This window comes from Kogia breviceps, chromosome 17, assembly GCF_026419965.1.
Source record: "Kogia breviceps isolate mKogBre1 chromosome 17, mKogBre1 haplotype 1, whole genome shotgun sequence".
Taxonomy (NCBI): Eukaryota; Metazoa; Chordata; class Mammalia; order Artiodactyla; family Physeteridae; genus Kogia; species Kogia breviceps.
Window position 1 is genome coordinate 12517784 of NC_081326.1, and position 25560 is coordinate 12543343.

The following is a 25560-nucleotide window of genomic DNA, read 5'->3' on the forward strand; positions in this document are numbered from 1 at the left end:
ATATTTTTTTAATAATTAGTACTTTTTGGTCCTAAAATGTTTGCTAAACCCAAGGTGATGATGTATTTTCTATTTTTTTCTGCAAGTTCTGTATTTCTTATAGATTTAGGTCTGTGATAAAACTATGATTATTTTTTGTGTAAAGAATGAAGGAATTAAGGTTTGTTTTATTTTTTCCAGATGGATATACAGTTCTTCTGGAAACATCTATTAAATGAAATTTCTTTCTCCATTGACTCCAGTTAGCATACTAGTGAAAAATCAATTAAACTTTATGTTTGAGGGTATATCTCTACTCTCTATTCAGTTCCAAAGATTTATTTGTCTGTCCTATGCTCATGATGCCTTATCTTGATTACTCTAGCTTTAGAGTAAATCTTGAAATCAGGGAATATAAGTTTTTTAACTGTTAAAAAATTTTTTTTCAAGATTGTTTTGGCCATTCTAAGTCTTTTTCATTTCCATATAAAAATCCAGAAACGGCTTGTCAGTTTCTTCAAAAGAATCTCCTGATATTTTGACTGAGTATGTGATAAATCTATGATCAATTTTAGGAGAACTGATACCTTACAAGTATTGAAACTTCCAATCCATGAACATAGTATATCTTCATTTTTTTAAGATCTCTATAGCTCTCAGCAGTGTTTTATACTTTTCAATGTAGCGATTTTTCAGTTCTTTCCTTAGATTATAATGATTTAATGATTATTTGATGCTATTGTAAATGACATTATTATTTTAAGCTTTTTGTTACTGGTGTTTTTTAAAAGTTTTACCTTCCACTTGTTTGTTCACTACTAGCTTCAAATGTTCTGAATATAGAAGCAAGACGTACTCTTATGCAGGGCTTGGGATTGGAGCACTGATGAGGATCAGAGATCTCTTTACATGTTACAGCCTATTTGCCTGCTATCCAAACAATATCTTGTGTTCCTGGGGAGTTTTCTTAGTGCCACAGTGCCATACTTGGCTTTCTGCATCCCAGGAGTTCTTCTTTTTCCGTCTGGCTGTCCTGAGCCCAGTGTTCAGAGCTGCTGTAGTGTGCATCAGGGCCATGGAATGATTCTGCTCAGTTCTTCTCTCCAGTCCAGCTTTCATTGGGTCCCTGCCTTGCACAAGGGAAAGCCCTGTATGCCCCACTGGGGATCTTTCTCAGAGTTCTTGCTCTGGCCTTCAGCATTCAGCACACTAGCCTTCAGCACACTAGTCTTCCACATACTAGCCTTCCACACATTTCAACACTGGGTGAAGGCTCCTGGGAAAGAGCTTTCTGGTGAATGTGAACTTGGCTGGTGGCTGGGACTTCTTGGGATTCTACTTCAGATGCAGTTCTTTAACAGTTTAGCTAATTTCTCTGTACTCTGATCTATAGCAGATTCCTATTCCTTCTAATGCTCCTCCAGTAGAGGTCTTTTCTCAGTTATGGAATTTCTCACTATCTGGCATTCATTTCATTTCAATATTTTTTGCATCATCAGCTCTCTGAAAAGTTATGATTTTTTAGCTTATCTAACTTGTTCTCCTTGTTAGAGTGGAAGCAATGGTCTCTTGCAACTTTCTATATCCCAACTGAAACACAGAAGTTATGTGCTAAGCTTTTAAAATATTCACTTAAGATGCATGGAGAAGATGCTAATTTTCTTAATATGATTGAGTCAATGGCTCTTTGTCCTAGTAGAAGCATTCAAAATACTTTTTATAATATGTAAACTTATTGGTAATAGGTGTGCTTATTGGTAACATGTTCATAATGTGTGAAGCCAGGAAATTCAGACAGTATTCTTAGATAGATCTTTATATCATCCATATCCATTCTATTTATCTTTTAATGGATTTTTTTCTGGAGCAGCATTTCCTAAAAATGTACTGCAAAGTGTGTGTGGTACTTACTAATTTTAAGGGATTTGGAAAATGTCACTAATCCATTTAAAATCATAATGCTAATTTCATGGTGGAAAACAGTGTGTTGAACCATTAGTTTGAGAAAGTGGTAAATGTTACAGTTTGATAACTGGTTAAATATAGTTATCTGACAGTTTTGAATTAGGGATTTTGGGTCTCTGATAGTTTAGGGAAAATGTGCTAGTTAAGGAACTCACATTTTCATGTTGAACCAAGAACAGTTAGCTCTCTGGAGAGTGATGTTTAATTATTATAATTATCAACTGCATCCGTCAGCTTCAAAGGAGATTTTTATGCCACTTTTAATTCATTAGTACATTAGTCTTAAAAGATTTCTGAAGACTCTTTCAGGGGGACTGGGATTTCTCCTAACTATATCCTAAACCCTTATAAGCTGCTATATTCCTTTAAGTAGTAGTTTCTTAATACAAAAACTTTTGATTAAAGCAAGGTGATCCTTTAAGTATTTAAATTCCTCAGAGGGAAAAAGATAATTCAGATGGGACACTTTTCCTAGGTGAAACCAGTGAGTAGTATGTCACCAGGAAGACTGTAGCATGCCCCTCAGAACAGCTGTAACTTGTTAACTGAAAGTAGGTACTCATTGTATTGTGTTCTTTATTGTGGTCTTCTTAACTTACATGCTGTAATTAGGATAAGAGGAAAGGATTTCCGGAGAATTTTCTCCCATAAGCAATATTCTGTTACAGAAATATAAGGTTGCTCAAATGCTGTGATTTTTATTCAGTTAGGGAAAAATCCAGTACAATCAAAGTCAGGTAGCTTTGAACAGAAGAGACTTACTCAATTTCTCTGCTAAAATATATGAAAACAGTGACATCCTTTCCAAGGCAGTCATAGGAACTTTGGAAATCAAATTTAGAAACCGAGTATAATTTGGTTTTATTTCAGCCTCCACATGAGGTCTCCTGACCTGACAGTTGTAACTTACCTGTGGGGAAGTGTGGGTCTAGCAATCCAGTGAGCAGTTGGAGACCTAGTGCTTAGTGAAGCAGGGACTGAATCCGGGCTCCTTTATTTCCTGGCTGTTTGACCTCGGAGAAGTTACTTAACCTTTGGGACTCAGTTTCTCCATTGCTGAAATGGAGCCAAGATTATACCCAACTCTACAGGATTATTGAATCATTCACTGAGGTAATTTGCATAGGGCTTCACATCACACTGAAAATAAAATGCCAAGTCGTCATTGTGACACCCACATCCTTTGTCCACTTCACCCACTCTACCCTTCCTTTGAGTCCACATACCCCAACTTCATCTACATCTGCTATTCCCTTTGCCTACTCTTCCTTCCCAGATATTTCCATGCCTCCCCTTTTCATCTCCTTACTGTCTCTCCTCAAATGATACCTCTCCAGAGAACTCTTTGCTGGCTGTCAGTTCCTCACTTTTCCCGTTAGTCTGTTTTATTTTTCTTCATAGTAATCACCACCACCTGAAACTGAGTTGTGCATTTGGTGGTTTATTTTTGCATGTCTGGTCCCTGGAATGTATGCTCCTTGAGGGGAGGGAATTGGCCTTGTTATCATTATCTATTAAGTACCTAGGACAGATATACACAGGGTAGATGGCACAGGGTAGATGTATAATGATTATCTCATCCTATGAGGATATTGTTCCTTTTTGGCTAGTGACAAGAGGTAAAATTGTATACACACTTCAGGACATATGCACTAGTTTCCCAATGAGATGTCCACTCCCTATAGATTTCAGGATATATGGCTGAATATGAAATTTTGAAATGTAGTTCCCGCCATTATTCTCCGATTGGAATGTACAATTTTATAGTTGACATGGAGGAAGCAGCTCATTTGTAGTTTACTGGTCCTTTAAGCTCTGTGTCCTCTGCCTCCCTAGGGCCCCTGAAACAGTCCTGACCAAACTGGAAAGGAAAGGGGATCACTGCCCACCCTGGGAAGCAGGGTCTGGAATTAGTTTTTCTGTCCCAAATCGAGTGTCCTGGAATGAGCTGGGACACGAATTTCCCCACTGAGCTTCAGGCTGATAATCTGCCCCAGTGGTGTACAGCCAGACTATAAAGTTAGGTTCTACCTCATTTCTGATGTTTTATCCCAGTTCATTTTCAGGTCTGGGGCCTGACATTAAAGCCTACCACATTAGGAAGAACAATATGATCATCTCAATAGATGCCGAAAAAACTTTTGACAAAATTCAACACTCATTTATGATAAAAACCCTCCAGAAAGTAGACATAGAGGGAACTTACCTCAACATAATAAAGGCTATATATGACAAATCCACAGCGAACATCATTCTCAATGGTGAAAAACTGAAACCATTTCCACTAAGATCAGGACAAGACAAGGTTGTCCACTCTCACCAGTATTATTCAACATAATTTTGGAAGTTTTAACCACACAATCAGAGAAGAAAAAGAAATAAAAGGAATCCAAATTGGAAAAGAAGAAGTAAAACTGTCACTGTTTGCAGATGACATGATACTGTACATAGAGAATCCTAAAGATGCTACCAGAAAACTACTAGAGCTAGTCAATGAATTTGGTAAAGTAGCAGGACACAAAATTAATGCACAGAAATCTCTTGCATTACTATACACTAATGATGAAAAATCTGAAAGAGAAATTAAGGAAACACTCCCATTTACCACTGCAATCAAAAGAATGAAATACCTAGGAATAAACCTACCTAAGGAGACAAACGACCTATATGTAGAAAACTATAAGAAAAGAAATTAACGATGATACAAACAGATGGAGAGATATACCATGTTCTTAGATTGGAAGAATCAACATTTTGGAAATGACTATACTCCCAAAGCAATCTACAGATTCAATGCAATCCGTATCCAAGTACCAATGGCATTTTTCACAGAACTAGAACAAAAAATTTCACAGTTTACATAGAAGCACAAAAGACCCCGAATAGCCAAAGCAATCTTGAGAAAGAAAAACGGAGCTGGAAGGATCATGCTCCCTGACTTCAGACTATACTACAAAGCTACAGTAATCAAGACAGTATGGTACTGGCACAAAAACAGTACCAGTGGATCAATGGAACAGTATAGAAAGCCAAGAGATAAACCCACTCACATATGCTCATCTTATCTTTGACAAAGGATGCAAGAATGTACAGTGGAGAAAAGGCAGCCTCTTCAATAAGTGGTGCTAGGAAAACTGGACAGCTACAGGTAAAAGAATGAAATTAGAACACTCCCTAACACTATACACAAAAATAAACTCAAATGGATTAAAGACCTAAATGTAACGCCAGACACTATAAAACTCTTAGAGGAAAACATAGGTAGAACACTTTATGAGATAAATACAGTGAGATCCTTTTTGACCCATCTCCTAGAGAAAGTGAAATAAAAGCAAAAATAAACAAATGGGACCTAATATAACTTAAAAGCTTTTGCACAGCAAAGGAAACCATAAACAAGATGAAAAGACAATCCTCAGAATGGGAGAAAATATTTGCAAATGAAGCAACTAACAAAGGATTAATCTCCAAAATATACAAGCAGCTCATGCAGCTCAGTAGCAAGAAAAACAAACAACCCAAATGGGCAGATGACCTAAATCGACATTTCTCCAAAGAAGATACACAGATTGCCGACAAACACATGAAAAGATGCTCAACATTACTAATCATTAGAGAAATGCAAATCAAAACTACAATGAGGTAGCACCTCACACTGGTCAGAATGGCCATCATCCAAAAATCTACAAACAATAAATGCTGGAGAGGGTGTGGAGAAAAGGAAACCCTCTTGCACTGTTGGTGGGAGTATAAATTGATGCAGACACAATGGAGAACAGTATGGAGGTTCCTTAAAAAACTAAAAATAGAACTACCATATTACCCAGCAATCCCACTACTGGGTATGTACCCTGAGAAAACCATAATTCAAAATGAGTCATGTACCCCAATGTTCATTGCAGCACTATTTACAATAGCCAGGACATGGAAGCAACCTAAAGGTCCATTGACAGATGAATGGATAAAGAAGATGTGGCACATATACACAATGGAATATTACTCAGCCATAAAAAGAAATGAAATTGAGTTATTTGTAGTGAGGTGGATGGACCTAGAGACTGCACAGAGAGTGAAGTAAGTCAGAAAGAGAAAAACAAATACTGTATGCTAACACATATATATGGTATCTAAACAACAACGACAAAATAGTTCTGAAGAATCTAGGGGCAAGGCAGGAATAAAGATGAAGATATAGAGAATGGACTTGAGGACACGGGGAGGGAGAGGGTAAGCTGGGACGAAGTGAGAGAGTAACACTGAGATATGTATACTACCAAATGTAAAATAGATAGCTAGTGGGAAGCAGCCACATAGCACAGGGAGATCAGCTTGGTGCTTTGTGACCACCTAGAGGGGTGGGATAGGGTTGGTGGGAGAGAGACGCAGGAGGTAGGGTATGTTGAGACATATATGTAAAGCTGATTCAATTTGTTATATAGCAGAAACTAACACAACATTGTAAAGCAATTATACTCCAATTAAGATGTTAAAGAAAAAAAAAATGTTAGCTGGCATTTCTGCTACGAGTGCTACAAGTACCACCACAGTTCTCTTACTTGTACCATGTTTTTTTTTCATTTTTAAAAATTGAATTATAGTTGATTTACAATTTTTCAGGTGTACAGCAAAGTGATTCAGTTATGCATACAGATATATTATGTATATATTTCAGATTCTTTTCCATTATGTTGTTATAAGATATTGAATATTGTCTCCTGTGGGATGCAGTAGGTCCTTGTTATTTATCTAATTTATACATAGTAGTGTGTATCTGTTAATCCCAAACTCCTAATTTATCCCTTCTGCCCATTTCCCCTTTGGTAATTGTAAGTTTATTTTCTATGTCTGTGAGTCTATTTCTATTTTGTGAATAATTTCATTGGTATCATCCTTCTACTGTGGTTTTAATTAATAAAAGAGAACAGAAGTAAAGGGTAAGGCCCCTCCCTCCCCCTCTGTGCTCCTCTATTAATAGCGAGTCGAGGGCTTCGCTGGTGGCGCAGTGGTTGAGAGTACGCCTGCGGATGCAGGGGATGCGGGTTCGTGCCCCGGTCCAGGAAGATCCCACATGCCACGGAGTGGCTGGGCCTGTGAGCCATGGCCGCTGAGCCTGCGCGTCTGGAGCCTGTGCTCCGCAACGGGAGAGGCCACAACAGTGAGAGGCCTGCGTACCACACAAAAAACCAAAAACCAAAAAACAAAATAGTGAGTCGATCCAACTAACTCTAACTTTGGAAGAATTCGTTGATTTTGAAACAAATAACTCAGGGAACTTGTAGGGGGGAAATCTAATATATACATGTATATTGTCAAATTGTACTGGATCTTTTCTACTCAGGATTCCAGGTGGGCCCTCAAATGTGGTTCATGTCAATCTCTCTATTCATGTTTTCTAAACATTGCAGAAATTTAAAAATTATCAAATGGAAGATAGAAAAAAATCAATTCAAGATCAAACTATAAGGTGTTAATAAAGGCTGGAGCTGATCTCCATAATACTTGAGAGGATTTAGAACACAAGGTATTCATAAAAATTGAACAATGTATGTGAAGCATGGCTAGACCACCGCTTTGATTTCATTGAGCTGCTACTTGATCTGGGTGTGGAGAAGAATCACACAGGCTGATGAAGTAAGCTGTCAGGCAATCTGAAAACACCTACAGAAGAGTCAGGTATAGAAAAGAAGACTAATATTCTTGAAGTTGCCTTAGCTCTTCTAGATGTTGTCAACCCTTTAGAGCACAAATAGATTTATTAAACAAAGATAATGTATTAGGCTAGGTTGCAAAATTTAAATTAAAATCTATGCCTTCATAATTCACAAATCATGATGTTTGTATTGATAAAAGAGCTTAAAGACAGATGGAAATAATGAACTTTGCTATACATTCAGAATTACAACAAAAAAATAAAGATTTTCAAATATCCCACAATTTTGGGTGGCATTTCAGATGAAAGTATGTGTCGTGGTGTCAGTTGGTGAACAACATGGGATAAAACGAATTTCTGAAAGGCAGTTCATGAGCTTACCTGAATATAACTGTGAAATTTTTCCTTAATAAGATGTCGGCTAAATTGCCTTATTTTTATCTTTTTTTTTTTTTTTGCGGTACACGGGCCTCTCACTGTTGTGGCTTCTCCCGTTGTGGAGCACAGGCTCCGGACGCGCAGGCTCAGTGGCCATGGCTCACGGGCCCAGCCGCTCCGCGGCATGTGGGATCTTCCCGGACCGAGGCACGAACGCGTGTCCCCTGCATCGGCAGGCGGACTCTCAACCACTGCGCCACCAGGGAAGCCCTAAATTGCCTTATTTTTAATATTTTACAAATATTTATTCAGAGATGCCAGCAGACTATTGTGTCTCCAATATAATACTTCATATTGTGCTGTTCAGGAATTTACATTGATATCAGATAACTCAAAAAAACACAGCACAATGAAAGAAAAGGCTAAGCGGGAAGTACAAAGCACATTATATAGATAATATTCTCAAGCACAGATTTTTCTCTGGCACAGGAAAATGGTCATTTCCCGAATTTAAAGTGCAGAACACTATTCCTGTTTAAGTCATTAATAGAGAATTCAATTCCCGTGAAAAGGAAATGTAAGCAGTGGGGGAAGGAAAAGTAGTTAATGCTGGAAAACAACCCAGAGAAGTGAATGAGGATCCCAACAGGAAGATCCTTCTCTGCCTGGCACCTGCCCCCCTTTTTTCTCACAGGTGGATCTGGCTCACTGTGTGACCCCATGAGGTACAAAAGAAAGGCTTTTAAATTCTCTTCATGATAAATATTTGTTTCAACTAATATAAAGAAAAATTTTATTGAGAAATTTGTATATCTACTTTACCTTCTATAACTGACTCTAAAATTGTCCACTCTTATCCTTAAAACACATACAACTTTTCAACATCCTGTTGCACTTCTGACTTACCATTTCCCCTTCTCTCCTTTTCTCATGCTCCAATATTAAATAGACAATTCACTCCTTAGTAGTTTTCTTTTATTTTTTTTTTTAATTCTACTCGAACTCTATTCCTAAAAAGAATTAATGTATAGTAATAAAAATGGTTATTGTTGGGCTAATATAGACAAGTAGATTAATGGAACAGAAGAGAATCCAGAAAAATCCCAAGTAGGAGGGAATTGAGTATTTAAAATACCAGTGGTACTTTAAATCAAAGGGGAAAGAATGCACAGGTGTTCAGACAGTGGGTAATCCTGTTTGGCAAAATTCAATAGAAGATAAGAATGTAATGCAGTTAAGAGCTTGAACTCTGGAGCCAGTCTGCCTGGGTTCAAATCCCAACTGCTAATTACTAGATGTGTGACATCTCACGATCACCTTTACCCCTCTGAGGCTGTCTCCATATTTGTAAAATGAGAGTAATATGGCATCCACTTTTATAGACTTGTTGTAAAGACTAAATAAATTAATATATTAAAGCAACCAGCACATCAAGGACCAATACATAACTGTTTGCCATTATTACTATTTTTTTCTATTTCATTTTCTATCACCAAATACACTTGCTAGATGCCACTTTCTTAATTACAGCATACTTAATCTGTGAAATAGGACCTTCAAGAAAGATCATTCATTTTCACAATATCCACCCAGCAAGTTTTAATCAATGCACTAATGTATTGTGTCTGTATAAATCTGTAAAATATTTTAAAATTTTAAAATGGTTTTTAACCATTCATAATTTCTATTCATAATTTTCTTCATGAAAATTATATTAACAATCTGCAAGAAGGCAAATATCTGAAAGCATTTACTTATAGATTCAAGAAGTAGGAGAAAAATAAACTCGACTGTGAAAATCTGGGGTAACATTATTATCGATAATCCCATTATATTTCAAAAACCAAGAAGAAAATGAAATAGGAATATCATAAATACTTCTACATACTTCATAAGGCAAATAAGAGCCACCAAACTGTTATTAATGAGTTCATTTCCATGGTTATTGGCTTGCAGTGCCCTCAATAGTTGAATATTCATGAGGCAAGTTGGGTGCAGGTAAAGAAGAAAACATTCCTTCCAGGAAAAAGAAAAAAGCTATGATAACTAAAAAATATTTTATGTATCTTGTTCTGACCTGGGATATGTAAAATAACAAAGAAAAAGCTAATGTCTATTCAGACTGTATCTATGAGTTTTGTTACATATCCACCAAGATGCAGAAAATTTTCTCAACTACTGCAAAACAACAAATATCCCCCAATATCAAGTTTCTTTTTTAAAAAAACATCTTTATTGGAGTATAATTGCTTTACAATGGTGTGTTAGTTTCTGCTGTATAACAAAGTGAATCAGCTATATGTATACATATATCCCCATATCCACTCCCTCTTGCGTCGCCCTCCCACCCTCTCTATACCACCCCTCTAGGTGGTCAGAAAACATGGAGCTGCTCTCCCTGTGCTATGCAGCTGCTTCCCACTAGCTATTTCACATTTGGTAGTGTATATATGTCAGTGCCACTCTCTCTTCTTCCCAGCTTACCTTTCCCCCTCCCCGTATCCTCAAGTCCATTCTCTATGTCTGCGTCTTTATTCCTGTCCTGCCCCTAGGTTCTTCAGAACCATTAAAAAAAATTTTTTTTTAGATTCCTTATACATGTGTTGCCATGTGGTATTTGTTTTTCTCTTTTTGACTTAGTTCACTCTGTATGACAGGCTCTAGGTCTATCCACCTAACTACAAATAACTCAGTTTTGTTTCTTTTTATGGCTGAGTAATATTCCATTGTGTGTATGTGCCACATCTTCTTTATCCATTCATCTGTTGATGGACCCTTTTGTTGCTTCCAGATCCTGGCTATTGTAAATAGCACTGCAATGAACATTGGGGTACATGACTCTTTTTGAATTATGGTTGTCTCAGGATATATACCCAGTAGTGGGATTGCTGGGTCATATGGTAGTTCTATTTTTAGTTTTTTAAGGAACCTCCATACTGTTCTCCATAGTGGCTGCATCAATTTACATTCCCACCAACAGTGCAAGAGAGTTCCCTTTTCTCCACACCCTCTCCAGCATTTATTGTTTGTAGATTTTTTGATGACTCTGGCCGGTGTGAGGTGCTACCTCATTGTAGTTTTGATTTTCATTTCTCTAATGATTAGTGATGTTGAGTATCCTTTCATGTGTTTGTTGGCAATCTGTATATCTTCTTTGGAGAAATGTCTATTTAGATCTTCCACCCATTTTTGGATTGGATTGTTTGTTTTTTTGACCCTGAGCTGCATGAGCTGCTTGTATATTTTGGAGATTAATCCTTTGTCATTTGCTTCATTTGCAAATATTTTCTCCCATTCTGAGAGTTGTCTTTTCGTCTTTTTTATGGTTTCCTTTGCTGTGCAAAAGCTTTTAAGCTTCATTAGGCCCCATTTGTTATTTTTGCTTTTATTTCCATTTCTCTAGGAGGTGGGTCAAAAAGGATCTTGCTGTGATTTATGTCAAACAATGTTCTTCCTTTATTTTCCTCTAAGAGTTGTATAGTGTCTGGCCTTACATTTAGGTCTTTAAGCCATTTTGAGTTTATTTTTGTGTATGGTGTTAGGGAGTGATCTAATTTCATTCTTTTACCTGTAGCTGTCCAGTTTTCCCAGCACCACTTGTTGAAGAGGCTGTCTTTTCTCCATTGTACATTCTTGCCTCCTTTATCAAAGATTAGGTGACCATATGTGCATGGGTTTATCTCTGGGCTTTATATCCTGTTCCATTGATCCACTGGTACTGTTTTGTGCCAGTACCATACTGTATTGATTACTGTAGCTTTGTAGTATAGTCTGAAGTCAGGGAGCCTGATCCCTCCAGCTCCATTTTCCTTTCTCAAGATTGCTTTGGCTATTCAGGGTCTTTAGTGCTTCCATGCAAATTGTGAAATTATTTGTTCTAGTTCTGTGAAAAATGCCATTGGTAGTTTGATAGGGATTGCATTGAATCTGTAGATTGCTTTGAGTAGTATAATCATTTTCACAGTGTTGATTCCTCCAATCCAAGAACATAGTATATCTCTCCATCTGTTTGTATCATCTTTAATTTCTTTCATCATTTTCTTATAATTTTCTACATACAGGTCATTTGTCCTTAGGTAGGTTTATTCCTAGGTATTTTATTCTTTTGGTTGCAGTGGTAAATGGGAGTGTTTCCTTAATTTCTCTTTCAAATTTTTCATCATTAGTGTATAGTAATGCAAGATTTCTGTGCATTAATTTTGTGTCCTGCTACTTTACCAAATTCATTGACTAGCTCTAGTAGTTTTTTGGTAGCATCTTTAGGATTCTCTATGTACAGTATCATGTCATCTGCAAACAGTGACAGTTTTACTTCTTCTTTTCCAATTTGGGTTCCTTTTATTTCTTTTTCTTCTCTGATTGTGTGGCTAAAACTTCCAAAATTATGTTGAATAATAGTGGTGAGCGTGGGCAACCTTGTCTTTTTCCTGCTCTTAGTGGAAATGGTTTCAGTTTTTCATCATTGAGAATGATGTCGGCTCTGGGTGTGTCATATATGGCCTTTATTATGTTTAGGTAAGTTCCCTCTATGCCTACTTTCTGGAGGGTTTTTATTATAAATGAGTGTTGAATTTTGTCAAAAGCTTTTTTGGCATCTATTGACATGATCGTATGGTTTTTATTCTTCAATTTGTTAATATGGTGTATCACATTGATTGATTTGCATATATTGAAGAATCCTTACTTTCCTGGGATAAACCCCACTTGATCATGGTGTATGATCCTTTTAATGTGCCGTTGGATTCTGTTTTCTAATATTTTGTTGAGGATTTTTTTATCTGTGTTCATCAGTGGTGTTGGCTGGCTAACATTTATTGGGTCCTAATTAGGCACTAGCATTGTGCCAAGTGCCAACAAAAATGACCTCTGTAAAATTTCTTCATCTGTCCCAAAGATAAATATTATTATTATTAACCTGATTTACTGAGTGAGGAAACTGAGGCTTAGGGCCTTTTGCTTCATGGATGCTAACCATAGGGCTGAACTCCACATCTAGGAGGCATCCTGTGTCTGTATAGGTATGTGGGTAGCTGTTTGCAGGTGGGTTGTGGGGGAACATGGAGGGTTAATTTTGAGGGGTTTCAGAACAGCTGACTGTAGTCATTGGGTGTTTTTAATCTTACTTACTTTATTTAGTTGATTTCTCCCTAAAGTTTGGTGTATCCCTGACTATTCTGGAGAGATCCATCACCCAAAACAATACAAAGAACAGAAGATCATTAGAAATCAAATGATACTTAGAATGTCTAAGCCAAGAAGAGTTTATTGCCCCAAAAGTCACTTTATTTTAAAAAATTAATAGTGTAAAATAAAGGACTTAGAGTTTTTTCAGTCTTTGAGAAAACTAGCTGTAGACATGGTTTGCAGAGTTGTCTGTAGAAAATATCACTTCTAAGAATTAGCATCTAACTTGATTGTGAAATCTTTGAAAAACTAGGTGTTAAGTAACTAGGTGTTAAGTTTTCTTAGTTTTTCTATTTAAAGTTTTTATGTCTCTCTTATCTTGGGAATACTTTTTCACTCAAATACTTTAAGATAAAATGCTATTTTAAAACTTAGAACTCTGGAATGATCAGTATTAAAAATTTATCAGAGCCAAAAGGGCCATTGCAAAACCTCAAGACTATGGGCTGAAAACTGAAATGGCTGTGGAAATTTCTAAGTCACAAACATGAATAAAATGGATTTTGGTGTAAGAATGGTAACAACATTAGCGTGAGAATAAAAGTTAACGTTGCACTTTGGTGTAGGGATAATAAGGAATAGTGGTGACTGAAGCAAATGAAAACTTGTGGCTGCCTTTGCTGTAGCCCATTGCAGCCATTCAGGAATGTGAGACATGTGTTGATTTTTCCCTAGTGTCTGAAGAGAGACTATAGTTACTTTTATGTGAATGCTGTTATTTCTCTAAACGTTAGCAGTTGAATCAATGTTTTAACCACTCTGTTCTATGTTTAAAAATACCTCTACTAAAAAAAAAATACCACCAGTGTTCTCGACTTCTGCTTTAGACTAACTCATTGCCTTAGGTCGATGGAAGTTAAATATCCAAGAAAGACAGCTCCAGTATACCTATTTTTATAGGCTGAACTGTGAGATGAGATGGTGGGAATCAAAATCACAAAACACATAAAGCAAAAATTTTTAAAAAGTAACAAAAACTTAGCAAAACTTTAAAAATTAACAAACGACACACTTCAGAAATGTTTGCATTTATTGTAGTTTTTATTGTAACCATCTCAATAAATTTCCTAAATTTTCACTTTTACTTTTAATAATTTTACACGACTATAATTCCATTGAGAATGATTCTGATTTCTCTTTCATCTTCTGTCCATTTGACTTTCCAGCCACCTATTAAACATCTTTAAAATTGTGTGTCTTGTGTGTAGTTAGTGCACTAATTAGCTGCTGACAAAGATGAATTCTTTCCCTGAAAACTCCTGAAGATCACGGTTTATCATGCTGCCTTTGGCGTGCTGAAGACAAATAGAAGACACTAAATAATGTTTTATTTATCCTCAAATCCTGGGAGAAGTTTCAGCCAAAGGAGTTTAAAAAATCTGGATGGTGTGATGAAAAATTATCTTTACCTAGGCTCTCAGATGGTGGTGATGTTCACTTTGAATTAATAGTTGTTCTGAAAGAGAGTAAAACATCTTCTGATGTGAAATTGAGCAGGAATTAAAAAGTCCTCAACAGTTATGACACAACAAATCCTTTTGGGTCTGAATCATAAGAAAACAACATTAAAGGGGCTTTCACTGGGGGCTTCCCTGGTGGTCCAGTGAGTAAGACTGTGCTCCCAATGCAGGGGGCCAGGGTTCGATCCCTGGTCAGGGAACTAGATCCCACATGCCTGCCGCAGCTGAGTCCACATGCCGCAACTAAGAACCGCAGCTAAAGATCCCACGTGCCACAACTAGGAAGATTCCCATGTGCTGCAGCTAAGACCCGATGCAGCCAAAATAAATAACTAATAAATAAATATTTTTTTAAAAAGTGCTTTCAGGGTTTCCCTGGTGACACAGTGGTTGAGAGTCCACCTGCCGATGCAGGGGATGCGGGTTTGTGCCCTGGTCCCGGAAGATCCCACGTGCCGCGAAGTGGCTAGGCCCATGAGCCATCGCCGCTGAGCCTGTGTGTCTGGAGCCTGTGCTCCGCAACAGGAGAAGCCACAACAGTGAGAGGCCTGTGTACTGCAAAAAAAAAAAAAAAAAAAAAAAGAAAAAAAGGGCTTCCACTGGATTTTGTGATATGCTGTTTAGGTAGAATTGTGATCTCTTTAGGCACCTGAATAATCCAGATGTGGCACATACACACACACACATATATATATATATATATATATTTTTTTTTTTTTTTGATGGTTTGTAGAGCGATGGATGCCCATGCGTGGCTGTACCGTTTTGCATTCCCACCGGCAGCGAACGAGAATTCCTGATTGCTTCACATTCTCACCAGCCTTTGGTGTTGTCAGTACTTTGGATTTTGTCCTTTCTAATAAGTGTGTAGTAGTATCTCATTGTCGTTTTAATTTTCAGTTGCCTAATAACATAAGATTTGAGCATCTTTTTATATGCTTATTTGTCACCTACGTATCTTCTTTGGTGAGGTATCTGTTCAATTCTTTTGCCCATTTTAAGTATCTGGTTGTTCTTTTTCTTTTTGTTGAGTTTTAAGAGTTCTTTGTATATTTTGGGTAACAGTCTTTCATCATATATATCTTTGGCATATATTTTCTCCCTGTTTGTGGCTAGTCTTCTCATTATCTTATCATTCACAGAGCAGAAATTTTAATTTTAATGAAGTCCAATTTATCAGTTATTTCTTACATAGATCCTGCCTTTGGTGTTGTATCTAAAAAAGTCATCACCCTACCCAAGGTCAACTATATTTTCTCTTATGTTATCTTCTAGCTTTGCATTTCGCATTTAGGCCTATGATTTATTTTGAATCAATTTTTCTGAAAGATGTAAGGTCCCTGTCTAGCTGCTGCTGCTTCTTTTTAATTTGCATGTGGATATACAGTTGTTCCAGCACCATTTGTTGAAAGGATTGTTCTTTCTCCATTTTTTGCCTTTGCTCCTTTGTCAAAGATTGGTTGACTGTATTTGTGTGAGTCTATTTCTGGGGCCTCTGCTGGGTTCCATTGATCTATTTGTCTATTCTTCTGCCAATACAACACTCTTTTGATTACTGTAGCTTTATAGTGAGCCTTGAAGTCAAGTAAAGTCAGTTCTCTGATTTTATTCTTCTTCAATATTGTCTATTCTGTGTCTTTTATCTCTCCAGATAAACTTAGAATCATTGAGATTCACAAAATAACTTGCTGGAATTTATTTGGAATTGTGTTAAATCTACAGGTCAAGTTGGAAGAACTAACATCTTGACATTATTGACTCTTGCTATCCATGAATGTGGAATATTTAATTATTCTTTGATATTTTTTTATTCAGAATTCTGTAGTTTTCCTCATACAGATATTGTATATATTTTGTTAGATTTGTACCTAAGTATTTAATTTTGGAGGTGCTAATGTACAAGTATTGGGTTTTCAATTTCGAATTCCACTTGTTCATTGTTGGTACATAGAAAAGTGATCGACTTTTGTATATTAACCTTGTATCCTACGACCTTACTATAATTGCTTATTAGTGGTGGGAGTTTTTTGGTTAATTCTTTTGGATTTTCTACATAGACAATTATACATTTGCAAACAAAGGCAAATTCATTTTTTCTTTCCAATCTATATGACTTTTATTTCCTTTTTTTGGTCTTGCATTAGCTAGGAATTCCATACAGTGCTGAACAGGAGTGGTAAGAGGAGACATCCTTGTGTTGTTCCTGATGTTAGTGGGAATGCTTCTTGTTTCTTCTTTTTAAAACTTATTTTAATTTTTTATTTACTGTGGTATAGTTGACTTACAATATTATATTAGTTTTAGGTGTACACCATAGTGATTCAATATTTTTATATATTACACACCATACAAAGTTATTATAAAATATTGAGTATATCCTGTGTGCTGTACATTACATCCCTGTGACTTATTTATTTAGTACCTCTTAATTCCCTTAACCTGTTTTGCCCTTTCCCCACCCCGCTTCCCTCTGGTAACCACTAGTTTGTTTTCTGTATCTGTAAGTCTTTTTCTGTTTTGTTATATTTGTTTGTTTGTTTTGTTTTTTAGCGAAAGCTTCTAGTTTCTCACCATTATGTATAATGCTAGCTCTAGGGTTTTAAAAGACTTTCTGTAATGTTGTGGATGTTCTCCTCTATTCTTAGTTTGCTGAGAGCATTTTTTGTGAATGGCTGTTAGATTTTGTCAGATGCATCTTATGCATCTATTGTTATGACCATATGGTTTTTCTTTTTATACTATTGATGTGATGGATTACATTAGTTGATTTTCAAATGTTAAACCAGCTTTGCATATCTGGGATTATCCCACTTGCCTGTGGCGTACAATTCTTTTTATACATTTTTGGATTTTATTTGTTTAGGATTTTGGAATCTAGTTTATGAGTGATATTGGTGTGTAGTTTTCCTGTGAAATCTTTGTCTGATTTTGGTATTAGGGATGCTGGCCTCACAGAACAAGTTAGGAAATATTTCTTCTACTTTAGTCTTCTGAAAGACACTCTAGAGAATTGATATAATTTCTCCCTTAAATGTTTCATAGAATTCACTAGTGGACTCGTTTGGTCTGGTGCTTTCTATTTTGGAAGGTTATTAAATATTGAGTCCGTTCCTTTAAATAGATATAGTCCTATTTAAATTGTATTTCTTTTTGTGTGAATTTTGGCAGATCCTGTCTGTCAAGGAATTGATCCGTTTCACTTATCATTTGTGGTCATAATGTTTTTCGTAATATTCCATTATTATCCTTTTTATGTCCATGGGATCTGTGATAATGTTGTATTTTTCATTTGTGATACTAGTAATTTGCATCTCTACTCTCTCTCTCTCTCATTAATCTGGCTCGTGGCTTATTAATTTTATTTATCTTTGCAAAGAACCAGCTTTTGGTTTTGTTGAGTTTTGCTATTGACTTTGTGTTTTAAATTTTCCTGATTTCTCCTCTAATTTTTATTATTTTTTCCTTTTGCTGACTTTGGATTTAGTTTGCTCTTCTTTCCTAAGCAAAAACTTAGATGATTGATTTAATTCTTCTTTTCTTTCTTTCTTCTTCTTTTTTTTTTTTTCCTTTTTGGCTGCACCGCATGGTATGTGCAACTTCCTTGGCCAGGGATTGAACCCATGCTCCCTGCAGTGGAAGCACAGAGTCTTAATCACTGGACCACCAGGGAAGTCCAAATCTTTCTTCTTTTCTAATGTATGCATTCAATGCTATAAATGTCCCTCTAAGCACTTCTTTTGCTGCGTCCCACAAATTTTGGTGAGCTGTATTTTCATTTTTTTAAGAATGTTTTCTTATTTCTCTTGAGACTTCTTATTTGACTTATGTGTTATTTAGAAGTGTATTGTTTAATATCCATGCATTTTGGGGTCTTCTATCTATTATTGATTTCTAGTTTAATTAGTTCCATTGTGGTCTGAGCAGATATTTTATGATATCTATTCTTTTAGATTTGTTAGGATGTGTTTTATCCCCCAGAATATGCTCTGTTTTGGTCAGTGTTCCATGTGAGCTTGAGAAGAATGTACTTTCTGCATAGTTGGATATAATTAATTAATGTCCATTATATCCAGCTAATTGATAATGTTGTTGAGTTTAGCTGTGTCCTTACTGATTTTCTGCCTGCTGGATATTTTCACTTCTGATAAAAAATTAAGTCCCCAACAATGATAGTGGACTCATCTGTTTCTCCTTGCAGTTCTATCAGTTTTTGCCTCATGTATTTTGATGCTCTTGTTAGACACATACATGTTAAGAGTTGTTATGTGTTCTTGGAGAATTGACATCTTTTTAATTATCTCTGAGAATTCGTCTTGCTTTTGACGTCTGCTCTGTCAGAAATTAATATAGCTTCTCCTGCTTTGTTTTGATTAATGTTAGCATGGTATATCTTTTACCATCCCTTTTCTCAATCTATATGTGTTTTTATATTTACAGTGGGTTTCTTTTAGACAAAGTAGAGTTGGGTATTGTTTTTTGATCCACTCTGACAACCTCTTTTAATTGGTGTATCTAGACCCTTGACATTCAGTGTGATTCTTGATATAGTTGGATTAATATCTCCCATATTTGTTACTGTTTTCTATTTATTGCCCTTTTGTTTCTGCTTTTGTCTTCCATTCTTTCTGTGGCTTTAATTGAGCATCTTATTGATTCCATTTTCTCTCTTTTCTTAGTATATCAATTATACTTCTTTTTAAACTTTTTTTTTAGTGGTTGCCTTAGAGTTTGCAATATGCTTTTACAAGTGATTCAAGTACACCTTCAAATAAAACTATAAGTCTTCATGGGTAGTGCAAGTACCTTATAATAACAAAATATTCCTAATACCTCCCTCTTCTTCCTTGTATCATTGCTGTCATTCATGTCACTTATACATAAGAATACATAAGCATGTGTATGTATACACATATATACATGCATAATTGAATACATTGTTGCTGTTTTTTTTAACAAACTTTTATCTTTTAGATCAATTTAGAATAAGAAAAATAAAAGTTTCTATTTTCCCTTCATTTATTCCTTCTCTTTGATATTTTCTTCTTTTTTAATGTACATCCAAATTTTTGACCCATATCATTTGCCTTCTGATTTAAGAACATTTACTCTTTCTTGCAAGACAGGTCTACCACTCCATGTTTGTTTGTCTGAGAGTTTTTATTTCCCCTTCACTTTTGAAGTATAGTTTCTCGGGGTACAGAATTCTAGATTGGTGATTTTTTTTACTCCCAACACTTTAAATATTTCACTCCATTCTCTTCTTGCTGGCATGGTTTCTGAGGAAAAGTCAAATGTAATTATTTTCTTTGTTTCTCTGTAAGTAAGATGTTTTTCTCTCTGGCTCTTTCAAGATTTTCTTTTATTTATTTAATTTAATTTAATTTTTTTTTCCACTGTGCAACCTGCTTCAGTGCCTGCAGCCTACGGCCAGAGGCCAGGCAATGGTTCTGGGCCAGTTTGCTCTGGCATGGGACACTATGAGAGGCCCAGGGGGACGGGCCTGAAGATTTTCTTTTAATCTTTGATTTTTTTCAGTTTGAATATATGTCTAATTTTGGAGTTTGGGGGGGCATTTATCTTGTTTGGTATTCTGACTTTCCTGAATCTGTGGTTTGGTATCTGACATGAATTTGGGGAAATTCTTGGTCATTATTGTTTGAATATTTCTTCTGTTCTCTCATCTCTCTTTTCCTTCTGTTATTCCCATTATGCATATATTATACCTTATGTCATTTTGGAGAACTGTGGAGTTTTTGGATATTCTATCCCATTTCTTTCAGTCTTTTTTTTTTCCTTTGCTTTTCAGTTTTGGAAGTTTCTGTTGCCATTTCCTCAAAGTCAGTGATTCTTTACTCGAGTCTACTAATGAGCCCATCAAAGTCATTCTTCATTTATGTTATATTTTTAAAAAAATCTCTAGGATTTCTTTTTGATCCTTTCTTAGAATTTTCATCTCTCTGCTTTCATTGTCCATCTGTTCTTGCATGTTGTCTATGTTTTTCAACAGAACCCTTAGCATAGTACTCCTAGTTGTTTGAAATTCCTGGTCTGATAACTCCAACATCTCTGCCATATCTGAGTATGGTTCTGATGCTTCCTCTGTCTTTTCTATCTGCTTTTTTTGTCTTTTAGTATGCCTTGTAATTTTTGGTTGAAAGCCAGACATGATGTACTATGTGAAAGGAACTCTGGTAAATAGGCCTTTAATGTGTGGTAAGTAAGATGTGGGGGGATGGGAAGTGTTCTGTAGTCTTATGATTAAGTCTTTTGGTGAGCCTGTGTCCCTGAGCTGTGAACTTCACCAGTTTTTTCTCAGTAGTCCCCCCTCCTTATATGGAAAAAGTTGGCAAGTGTAAGTTAGGGTTGAATAGTTTTCTTTTCCCATCTGTTAGACTAGAGCAGGCAGGAGTCAGCATTTCTCTTCCCACAGTTCAGTTAGGCTCTGCTATAACCCCAATAGTGTAGACTCTGGTAAAATAGTTTCCTCTTGAGCAGGCCTCATTAAGAAGAACAGAATGCTCTGATGTATTTCAAAATGGTTACTTTTCCCCCTCCCTCTACAGGCACAGGAGAAGATTTCACTCTGATATTCACTATGAGAAACTGGTAAAGCTCCTGGAGGTAAAACTCACAAAAGTGTGAGCCCTCCCCTCCCTCCTTTGACTGTGTCCCCCTGGAGTTTTAATCCTCAGACTTGTCCATACTGAGCCTTCAATAATTTATCAGTTACAGTTCAGGATTTCCTAACCTGTACTGCTTCTGGCAAACATTTCAGCTCAGGCGTTTGTGATCTGGTAAGTTGTAATTCTGTTTTCACCTGTTTGTGTGTTGATGTTTGCACTAATGGTGCAAAGCAATGATGTGTAAAGCTGCTGGTGCTTTAGCGTGAGTCAATGCAGTGGCACCAAAGTGTACTAGTTGTCACTGTATACTTCACTGTCACCCACTTGCGTGGGTGGTTGGGAATGCCGGTTACATTGAAGAATGTTCTGGATAAAGCTGTAAAAATTATTAATTTTATTAAATCTTGACTCTTAAGCACATCTGTTTAATATTCTGTGAGATGAGATGGGAGATATAGCTAGGTACTTTGCTGCATATGCAAGTGTATGGTTGTCTCCAGGGAAAGACTGGATGTGATTGATTGAGTTGCTGTGGAACATCATATTTACTTGAAACAGCAGCTGCTTATGGTGATAAATTCAAGTGAATTTAGAGTTTGGAAAATTTATGTCTATCACTGTGAGCTTGGCAGCTTCCTTATGCTTAAAGACTTTTCTAATGAGTTGGATATACTGATATTAACTAATGTGATGTGTTTTTTTAATATTGAATAATGAAATGTGTTAATATTTGGAAGATATGCATAACTTTTAGTGAATCACTATTAAAAAATGTACAACATCAAACATGGATAAAAGGTCTCTTTAAATTCCAAGATAAGTCAATGGGTTTTAAGGTAACAGAGTATGAAAAGTTCACTGATACGGTTTCAGATTCCACATCATGACTACCTTTAAGAAACTACCACTTATTGAATTTTGTTATTGTATTAAAGAAGAATATTCACAACTCACTGAAAATGTTATAGCAATGAACATATTTTTCCCTTTTCCAACTATCATTGAAAATATGTTTCCAAACAATATATCACAATACATTGAAGCATTTGAGAATTCAGCTATTTTCTATTAAGCCAGACGTTAAAGAAATTTGCATTCTTGTAAGACAGTACCATACTTTGTACTAAAATTTTTTAGGAAAAGATAGCTGTTTTTTGTAAAAGTATGTTATATATGTTAACATGTAATGGGTTTATAATTGTTAATTTTAAATTGTAAATAAATGAATTTTTGGGGTAGCAAATATTAAAATTTTCCTTAGTTTTAGTTGCTAACATATTAAATATTGATAGATATAATACACATAAATAAAAACTCTTTGTGGTTCTCCGTAATTTTTAAGAGTGTAAAGGAGTCCTGAGATTAAAATGTTTAAGAACCACTGCCAAGAACAATGCCTATCATTGAATTTTGTTTAGTGGTTAATAGTTAATATGTATTTAAATTTACAGACCTTAACACCACAATATGCATGTCTATTACTTTTTTGCATATTAAATAAAGGAGTCCTACTCAAAAAATTGGGACTCAATGGGTATTCAGGAAAAAGTGAGATCCAGTGGACTGGAGAATTCATGAAGAATTTGCCAAAAGTATAAGGGAACATAAAACGTTAACTCGAAAGATGAATTGAGCTAGTATTTTCTAGCTTAAAAAACAAACTGTTCTTTGTTCTAAATTCACCTCCATATCTCTGCTCCCTCTCTCAGCAAAACTTTAAAAACTTTTAAATGTTTTTTGTGGTTATAGACTCCATCTTTCTATTTTCCATTTCTCCTTCTGTCCATTCATTTGGGAGTGCCATGGTTAAGATTACCAGTGACCGACCTTGTGTTGTCAAGTCATATATCTGTTTGTACCTTACCTGAATTCTCAGCACTGTTAAAGCGATTGGCTACTCCTTATTTCTTGAAGCCCTCTCTCTGTTGGCTTTTGTGCACTATACTCTCCTGGTTTTGCTCCTTCCTACCTTACTGCCTTCTTTGGTTTCTCTTCTTCTGCTTGACCTCTAAATGTTGGAGTGCCCCCAAGGTTATGTCCTGGGGCTTTTTTTTCCTTCTCTATCTATATACTTTCTCCAATGAACTGGGGCCAGCTGTCTCTTCTCTCTTCCCTGAGTTATGAACACTTTCCCTGAGTTATGTCTTTGTGCCAGGGGCACTCAACTCTTTAACTTCAGCCTCGAACTCCCCTCAGAAACCAAGATCAGTACAGCTACCTCCCTACTTGAGATCTCTACATTGGTGTCCAGTAGGCATCTCAAGTTCAACATGGCCAGGACAAGCTGAGCCTCCCACTCCAACAATTACTCCTCATTTCGACTTCTCCATTCCAATAAAATGGTGCCACGATCAACCAGGTATTCAAGGCAAACTCAAATGACAAGCCTTTTTCACTTAATAAGACTTTGTTTTTTTCTCAGGAAGACAAAACAAAACACTGTTTTCCAAAGGATTTTGATGTCATAATATTGTTTTAAAGTTCAAGAGGTAAAAGGAAAATATTTACTCTTATTTTTTCCACGTATTTTCATGAAATGAGTACACTTTTTCCGCAATAGTGCGGCTCCTCTTAAATCCTTCATATGGAAAATTTATCCATCTCTTTTGATATTAAATATCCACAGTTTCAAGGTGACAGGTTGCTGCTAAAATCATTCTGAATGTAGAATATTTATAGGAGTAATAAGTTTTAATCCCTGTATGATATGAAATGCAGATTGGGATCAGGTATCTAGAATTAAAAGTGCGAACTGTAAAAATCTGTGCGATATTTGAGAGTGAGCTGTGTGTGCCTGACTGATGTAAAGAGTGGGAAGGACAAAAATGAGTTGAGAAAGGTGATCATTTAGTACCCTGAAATTATAAGATAAGCAAATGCATTCTGAGAATAAAACTCATCATGGACTTTACTTTTGAGCTGGCAGTGGCCCAGATGGACAGACAAAGCCAAAGGGGATTGCTGTCACCTCCCTATTATACCTGAAAGAGTTTTCTTCCTTCTTTTGATTTCTTGGTAGCAAACTTGTGGCATTTTTAGCTTTCTCAAACTTTAACAGATGTATCACATTTAATACATTTTATCAAACTCTTGTTGAGAGGAAAACAACGGTAGAGCAAATTGAAGAGGTGAGGAGAGCTCTCTGAATGGGAAGAAAGCAGCCCACAACTAGAGTGATATCTGGGAATACACTGTGCAGCATCCTCAGGGGAGCCCTGGTTTGCCGAGTGTGTGCTGCGCTAATTACACACCTGCAAGCTGGAGGTGCAGGGAGGGGCCCCTGCGAGCCTCCCTTCCTCCAAAGGTGACCTAGGCTGTCTTACCTGGCTCACCTGTCTGTGCATCTCACGAGCCTTCAGAGGTTATCATCACCTGTTTACGCAGCCCAGATTGTGATTTTCATTGTTGGGGGGAGGGTCCTGTGGTGAGGTGTCAGGAACCCCAAGTGGCTGAGCGAGAGGGTACTGTACATAGAGGGAGTATGACCTGGAGTTGAAAGTCAAGGTGAAATAAGTGAATCCGTTTTTCCCATTGAGTCTTAACTTATTTGTTTCACAGTCTGTTTCTTTAGTCTTTGGAAGAATAAACATAAAGATCATCAGGCTGTGGTCTCTGGACCAAGTGTATTAGGGAACTTGCTCAAAATGCAGATTTCTGGGTCCTGAACCAATCTGCTGAATCAGACCTTCTGGGGACAGGGCTGGAGAATGTGCATTTGGAAGAAACTCTCCAAGTCTTATACACAGTGAAGAGTTTGAGAACCACTGGCATTAAAAGCCATTTTCTGATACTTATTTTCCATATATTTGTATCAGAATGAAGATGATCTAATTCTGATGAAATTCTGAACCAGGGAGAATGAATGAATACAGAGATAAAACATATTAAATCTCATGTGTTTTTGTGACTAGGGTATGAATGCTTCCTTGATTGATAGGAGAAAGAGTAAATGCCCCAGTTTACCAAAGTCTGAAAGGACTCTGTAGATTCTGGTTGTTAAAGGATGATTCTGAGAACACGTTGTTTATCTTCAGAGAGGAAGACTTAACACATTTTGTAAAAAATGTCAAACGGTTTTCATGATTTTGCCCTCTGAGCAAACTGTCTTAAATCTGCCTTCACTGTTGTATAAATTGAGGCTCTTGGGAAAAATAAATGCTTGGTTAGAAATGCTAAGAAGTTCCAGGTTTTCTTTCATATGCAGTTAAACAAAAAGTTCTGTAGTAACTTTGTCACGGAAGATTGAAGATAAAAAGTCAGATAAAGATAGAGTTTACTTTATTAGCTTGTATGTTTCCTTCTACCTCATAGTTTGATTCAT

General features: G+C 36.4%; 1 protein-coding gene and 1 non-coding gene across 4 annotated transcripts in view; one reads left to right on the forward strand and one right to left on the reverse strand.

Annotated features, from left to right (window-relative positions):
* PREX2 (phosphatidylinositol-3,4,5-trisphosphate dependent Rac exchange factor 2) overlaps nt 1-25560 on the forward strand; it is a 286917-nt gene that overhangs the window by 50179 nt on the left and 211178 nt on the right. The window lies entirely within an intron of this gene.
* Nucleotides 20008-20136, reverse strand: LOC131744311 (small nucleolar RNA SNORA42/SNORA80 family). The gene has a single exon (XR_009332098.1). It is a non-coding gene; the product is annotated as a small nucleolar RNA SNORA42/SNORA80 family (small nucleolar RNA).